This window comes from Corylus avellana, chromosome 3, assembly GCF_965113065.1.
Source record: "Corylus avellana chromosome 3, dhCorAvel1.hap1.2, whole genome shotgun sequence".
Lineage (NCBI taxonomy): Eukaryota > Viridiplantae > Streptophyta > Magnoliopsida > Fagales > Betulaceae > Corylus > Corylus avellana.
In genome coordinates, this window is record NC_142492.1 from 14,457,501 (window position 1) to 14,465,046 (window position 7,546).

At 34.4% G+C, this 7,546-nt stretch overlaps 1 non-coding gene across 1 annotated transcript; it reads right to left on the bottom strand.

The window, feature by feature from the left end:
- Window positions 1-255: 255 nt before the first annotated feature.
- LOC132176774 (small nucleolar RNA R71) lies at window positions 256-362 on the bottom strand. The gene has a single exon (XR_009439630.2). It is a non-coding gene; the product is annotated as a small nucleolar RNA R71 (small nucleolar RNA).
- Window positions 363-7,546: the final 7,184 nt, after the last annotated feature.

Sequence of the window (7,546 nt, forward strand, 5' to 3'; positions counted from 1 at the left end):
GCTCAATATGATTCCACACTATAAAGGCACACCTACTGAGAATCCATATTGGCATATTCGAGAAGTCTGTGATCTCTGGAGGACTCAAAATGTTCAGGTTTAACTCCAGAAGAAATCAGGTTAATCCTCTTCCCTTTTTCTTTAAAAGATAATGCTAAGATATGGTACAATTCTTTGGCCACAGGTTCTATTCATACTTGGGATGAGATGACCACAAAGTTCTTAAAGAAGTTTTTCCTAGCCCACAAGACAAGGCAATTGAGAAGGGAAATTATGAATTTCCAGCAAAGAGATGGAGACCTTTTCTTCGAGGCATGGGAACACTTTAATGAGCTACTTCTCAGATGCCCTCATCACAATATATCTCAAGACGATCAGGTATTGGCATTCTATGAGGGTTTAAATATCCTAACAAGAGTCTTGTAGATTTAGCTTGTGATAGAATGTTGATGGAGAAAAGCAGCGAGGAAGCCATGAAGCTCTTCGAGACATTGAGTGCGCACTCCCAACAATTCCCATCTAAAGGGAGACAAGGATTCAAAGGAAAAGGCATACATGAAGAGAGCACCAATGGTGGAATTCAGGCTCAAATGGCTGCCATGGAGAAAGTGCTGGATATGCTCATGAAAGCTATGACTAATCATAGCAGTGCTCCTGTCCAACAAGTTACACAAGTCGAGGTATGTGCCATATGTTCCCATATTGACCACACCACTAAGACTTGTCCCATGTTTTCAATTGCAGATCAGGAGTCATCTCTCATCAAGTTGTCCCAACATTATTATAAAGAGGAGCCACCTCCCATCAATTGGCCTCAACAATACCAAGAAGAAGAGTGTCAAAGTTAGTTGATGGAAAATCCCAATGGACAATACATGGAGGAAGAGTGCACCTACGATCATGAGCAAGCTGTCTCATCGAGGAGTGAAGAGGTGGTTGAAAATCAAGTGGAATAGGGGACAGAGGAGCAAACCGTAGATCCACAAAAGCCACATCAAGAAAAAGAAGAGAGCACTAAGACTTTTTCACCATTAGCTCCTATTCCCGAATTACCAAGAGTCCAAGAGAGAAGTCATCTGGGGTTATGTGATGAGCAATTTGAGGACAACAAGATAGAGAAGCTCCCTGATTTTTCTTCTTACTATATTTCAGTTCATGATTCCCCACCAGATGAGTAACTGTTTGAGAAAGCTCAGAGTGGTCTTCCCCAATCTAGAAACACTCAAAAGCACCGTGCAGCAGAAAAGATTCATTCCCTTGGGTGCAAGAGAAGGAAAGATTGGTGCTTCAAGTTTAAAGTGCCACAGTCTGGCTGAAGACGTTAAACTTAGCGCTCATGGGAGGCACCCCATAGCATATCCTTTTGTTTTGTTTTTGCTTGTGTTTAATTTTACTTTGGTGTTTTAGTGTTTCAAGTCTTTTGTCATGGTTTTACATTCTGTGACTGCGATCGATTGCAACCTGCGTGCGATCGAGCGCAGGTCTCCACTTGTGGTTTTATTGCATTCTGTTACTGCGATCGAGCGCACCCTGAGTACGATTGAGGGCAGTAACTGACTTTTGGCTGTTGCACATTCTATTAGTGCGATTGAATGCACCTTGTGTGCGTTCGAGCGCACCTCACCCACACACGCACAGCCTTGCGCAAGTGCGATCGAGGGCACCATGCATGCGATCGAGCGCACTTGGGCAGCATTCCATAGTTATCTTTTTATTTTGTTTTGTTTAAGTGTGTTTTAAGTTTTTTTTTTTTTTAATTTTTTTTTTTAGTTTTGTTTCTTTTTACTTGTTTGTGTGTTTTCTTATTTTGCAAGGACAAGTGTGCTTCACTTCAAGTTTGGGGGGTGTGATATGAGCCATGTTTTCCAAGACTATGCCGACCATCTCCCGGGTACACTCTTTCCTTTATTTAGACACATTGGGGACAATGTGTCATTTAAGTTTGGGGGTATGGGTGACACTTTACACACACCTTGTCCCAGTTTTATTTTATTTTTATTTGTGAAAAAATCAAAAAGAAGAAAAAATATATGCATGTTCATGTTTGTCTTAAAATTTTGGTTGATCTTAAAAAATTGTGATTTGATTTCATTGGTGAGCTTAAAATTTTGAACACATGATCTAATAATTGAGTTTTTTAGTTTGGTTACTTGCTTAGGACAGTTGGGAATTCACATGTTTGATTTGATCTTACACAAGCACATTAGCACATAATTAATGGGGTATGACATGAAAGTTTAATGTGTGTGTTTCTATGTCTTAAGTGAAACTGGATGATTTATTAGATGGATACCTTAGCATATATATATGTGAAAAAAAAAATGAAAAAAAAAAGAAAAGAAAAGAAAAGAAAAATATGATCATTGATAAGCTTTTCACTGAGTAACTGGACCTCTTGCCTCAAAGCATTAAGTGTTCATGTCAAAAGGTGAAGAATTTTGATTTGGTTAATATCATGGTTAGTTTGGTTTCCCAGCCTTTTTGACTCGAGTTAGTAAGTCCTAGGGGTGTCTCTACACCTAATGCCCTAAAACCATCTGGTTTGGGAGTCATTGACTTAACACTCGTTACATGGGTCAATTAGAAAGCTTAAGGGAATCAAGCATTGCACAACCTGACGAAGAAGAAAAAGAAAAAAAAAAAAAAAAAAAAAAGAAGAAGAAGAAGAAAGAGAAAAATATGTCATTGTTGTTCATTCTAATGGGAATTTCAATGAACTTTGAGATATTGAGACATTGCACCTTAGAAACAATTGGAAGCTTCATATTTATGTGCTAGTTCACTTTACCCTATTTTCAAACTTGTGATGTCTTAACATGTCTTTTGTAAGTAATTAAATTTTAAAATTCCAATTCATTGTGAAGATGGAGTTTATCTTTTTAAGCTTGCTAATGAATGAGAATCATGGTTTTGAAGTGATGCTTTAATTTTTGGAATAACATGAACTGTTCATGATGTTTGTGGGTAACATTTCTGGAAAACCCTCACGAGACTTCACTCGTCCACTATGGAATTCCTAGTGGTTTAAAAGGCTTGTTGCATACGCTAAATGCAATCATACATCCCACGAAAGATAGATTTATCTCTTGTCTTCTGTTTTTCCATTCTTGTTTTTAGTTTTGTATTGTTAAGGGACTAGCAATATGTAAGTTTGGGAGTGTGATAAGTGCTAAAATATTCATATTTTCAGCCCTTAACTTGTGTATTTTATTCCTTTGGTTTTACTTAATTAGGCCATTTTAATTCATTTTTGTGTTTTTCATACTTTTACATGCTTTTGGAAGAAAAAGAAGTAAAACTAGGTAATTTGAGCTCAAAAGAGGAAATGAAGACAATTGGAGCTCCCTAGTACTGCGATCGAGCACAGTACCCGAGAGAACATAGCAGGAAATAGGCCAGGAGCGATCGAGCGCATGACAAAAGAAGAAACGATTGCAGATATGCGATCCAGCGCACCCGTGTGCATGAGACTTATCAAGTGGCGGCTGGATTGACAATATTTCCATATTAGGGTTTTCCAATTCCAATTTGTAATAGGACTCAAAACCTTACGAATTCCCTAGGTTTACTACTTTGTCTAGGACTTCTAAAGCCTATAAATAGACCTCTAAGCCTCACAATTAAAATCATCCAATGTCCACAAAAAGCCAAAAATTATTCTAACAAATTCTCAATAAGACAAAAATGCCCCTATTAATTTGAGGAAAAAAATAAACTTTTAATTTTTATATTTGGCAACCCTTGATTTTTAAGTTTTTTTTTAAAAAAATTTTATTAAGGGTATTTTCGTCATTGGTAGCATTGATAATTTTTGGTAGTTAGGAGGAACATTGTCCTAATTACAAATTTAGGACATTATTGATTGAGTGTGTGTTTGATAAGTAATTCTAAAAGTTCCTCTTATCTCACTTTTATATCTGTCCAAAAATAAGGTGGCTTTTAAAATTATGATTTGATCAAAATTCAATAGTGATTAATCATAACCATAATAATCACCAAAAAAAAAAAATCATAACCCTAATATGTAAGAATTCAATATATATTAAATGCTAATTAACAATAACATTAGCAGCAGAAATAGTTTAATATATATGTACCTCCGGCCATTGCTTTGCTTAAGTGACTTGAAGAACAACTCCACAGCAACCAAACTAAAAACTAAAAATATTGAGAGGTTCTTCTGACCTATGCCTACCAGTGAGTGCCAATTGATGGAATACACAGGCCTTATTTATAGGTAGGTCAGGGGACCCTTAATTAGAGCTGTTACCTTAAGTATTCCTCCTATCAAGGAATAAAAATCAAATCAATACAGCTAATTGATTCCACAAAATAAAATCGTTAATGAAATCAAATACTTGTTCCACAAGAATTAAATCAGTGATTTAATTCAGAATATTTGATTGAAATCAAATACTTGTTCCACAAGAATTAAATCAGTAATTTAATTCAGAATATTTGATTTACACAATAAGCTTTAATTGGAATAAATTATTGAACACCGTAATTTTATTATTACAATAATATATGTGACATAAAGGGACATATTTTAAATAGAATTTCTTACATTCTCCCACTTGGCCCTTATGACACATAAATTCTTTATGGTGTTCAATTCTATGATATGGCCAATACTTTATTTATTCCAACCATTCATGGAATTCTCTCACTCACTCAAGGAATACTACATACGAATCATGGCGGTAAAACTTTTATATGATAAGCTGTCCCTTCCATGTATCACGATGCGTAATACCTCCCTAAATGAGTACTTTATGAATGAACTTCCTATAAGTCATTCGGGTCCAACTTTAATTTTATCCCCACGGATAAGAATAATATATATATATATGCGCACAAAAATCTTTATAACATAACCTTTATGTCTATAGACCAATTAAAGAGAAACTAAGCACAAATGAATTAATGAATCTCATATATTCCACATGACTTTATACTTTCTTTTACCGGTAAACCTTTAGTCATGGGATCCGTAATCATTAATTCAACACTTATATGCTTAATAGACACTTATTGTCACTTAATGTTCTCTTTCATAGTGATACTTTCTGTCGATATACATACTTCTGCTTCTACTCAGTTTATTCTTAGAAAAAATAACTGTAGTAGAATTAACTCAGAAGATCTTTATGGGTCTAACTATAAAATCGACAATTTTGAGACCTTAACAAAAATGTCTCAACCATAATGCCTGTGTAATTAATTCACAGCATGTAATGACTTTTGCTTTCATGGTAGATGTAGCAATTGTAGTTTGCTTACTGCATCTTTAGTACATATATACTGAAGTTGATTATCTACTATCTACACATTTAGCAAAAATCAAACTTGAATAAACACCACCAAATGATAAGTGTATCTGTAGTTCTTGGTTCATTGCATATTCCACAATACTATATTGACCCAATAGTCCAACTGCTATTTCAATGCCAGGTCTAATGTAGACCTGTGCATACACATGGAATATCTGTCTTTGTTCCAATACATTTTGGGACATTATCCCCCTTAATAATAGGTGCTACTGAAGATTCATAGTTCTTCATTCTGAATCTCTCCCAAAACTTTAGTGAGATGAACTTTATGTAGCAAACCTAAATTAATGCTTGCAAGCAAAATATTATCTATATACAGGACTAAAAGAAATGTAACTTTACTCCCACTGACCTTAAGGTATATTCAATGATTAGCAAGGTTCTCAATAAACCCATGTGAGGTAATAACCTTGTAAAAATTTTGTATACCATTGATGAGAGACATATCTTAGTCCATTAATAGACATTCTTAATTTGTAAGCTTTCTGACTGTTATTAATAAAACTCCTTAAGTTGTCTTATGTACACCTCCTCCTTAAGATCCTTATTCAGGAAAATTGTTTTTCACATCCTTTTGATATAGCTCTAAAACAAAATGAGCTATTCATATCATGATAATCAATGCCTTCCTTTTGAGTAAGATCATTGGCTACAAGTCTAACTTTATATCGTTCAACATTACCCGGAAGCATCCTTTTAGGTTTTATAAACCCATTTGCAGCCTATGGCTACAACTCCCTTTGGTAAGTCAACAAGATTCCAGACTTGAATTTTTGCCAAAGATTTCATCTCCTTCTTCATGGCATTGAAACACAATGTGAAGTTATCTCCACCAAAAAAGATGTGAAAACAAATTTTGGATCGTCCTTAGGTCCGACATAAAAATCAGACTCCTGGAAGTATAAAACATAATCACTAGAGATTGTTGGTCGCCTTATTTTAGAAAATCTTCTTAATCCTACTTCATTTACTTTTGACAAAGTCTGAGTAGGTTCATTCTGAACTTGTTCCTTATGAGTTGACTGTTTCTGAAACCGATTGCGCTTGAAGATAATCAATTTGATTTTTCTTAAGCACAATCAAACACCCTTCATGTGAAGGGGCTTCAGTCAACTCTTGTGCTTCCTCTAATTTAATCCCTTAAGGATAAGCACTCCCACTAAGTTCAGCGTTCTCTAGAAATTTTTAATATTAGACTCAACAATTCTAGGACTAAATAAAGAACAGTAAAGCCTAAACCCCTTGGAGTTTACTGTATAACCTATAAAACTCCGCTAGTTGTCCTTGAAGCTAATTACCTTAGGTGTGGATTATAAATCCTCACTATAGCAAGACAACCCCATATGTGTAAACAATTTGAACTTGGTTCCATTCATTCCTTAATTTAGGTGTCTTATGTACAACTCTGAATGAAATCTAGTTAAATGTATACACAGCGGTTTTCAAGGCTTCACTCCATTAGGAGAATAGAACATTACCTTTCATGTCCCATTTTCGTGTACCTACCATAATACTATCTGCCTCTATCAGATCTTACGATCTTGATTTTCTTTTGTTTTGTTTCTCTACTTCTACCTTATACGTACTGGAAGCATTAATGCCCAAAACTTATGATTTAGAAGATAGAGATACATAAACCTTATATGGTTATTACCGGAAGAGATAGGATATCTCTAACCATTGAGGCAAGAAGTATGGAAAATGTTACACTTGTACATGATCTCAAGAATTTAAAAAATCCTTTTGTTGGCACCTTTATTGGTATAGTTGGTCTGCTTTTCCTTAATGCAATCCACATAAATACCAAAGGTAATAAATTTCAAGAGTCATAAAAACTCTATCATTTATCGACCTTTTATTCTTTATAGAGATATATTCCAATCTCCAATGCCATAACATAGAGGATTTTCTCATTCATATGACTCTGCTTTATGTCAACATTTATAAGCAAGGATTAATTTTTCAAAAAATTGGGATCTAAATCAATTTTAAATAAACCATTAATTTAATATTCCACCCAAAAATTTTTTATACAATATTCAAATTTGATTTAACAAACTAAAATAGAAATTAAATTTCTAAAAGAATTGTGGAATATATAAAAACATTATTAAGGTCAAAATGACATAACTGAATTTTTAAAATTAATCTATGGATCCCAACAACCTCCAATTGTAAACAAGTATTATTTAGAAAACCCTGCATTATGTTGA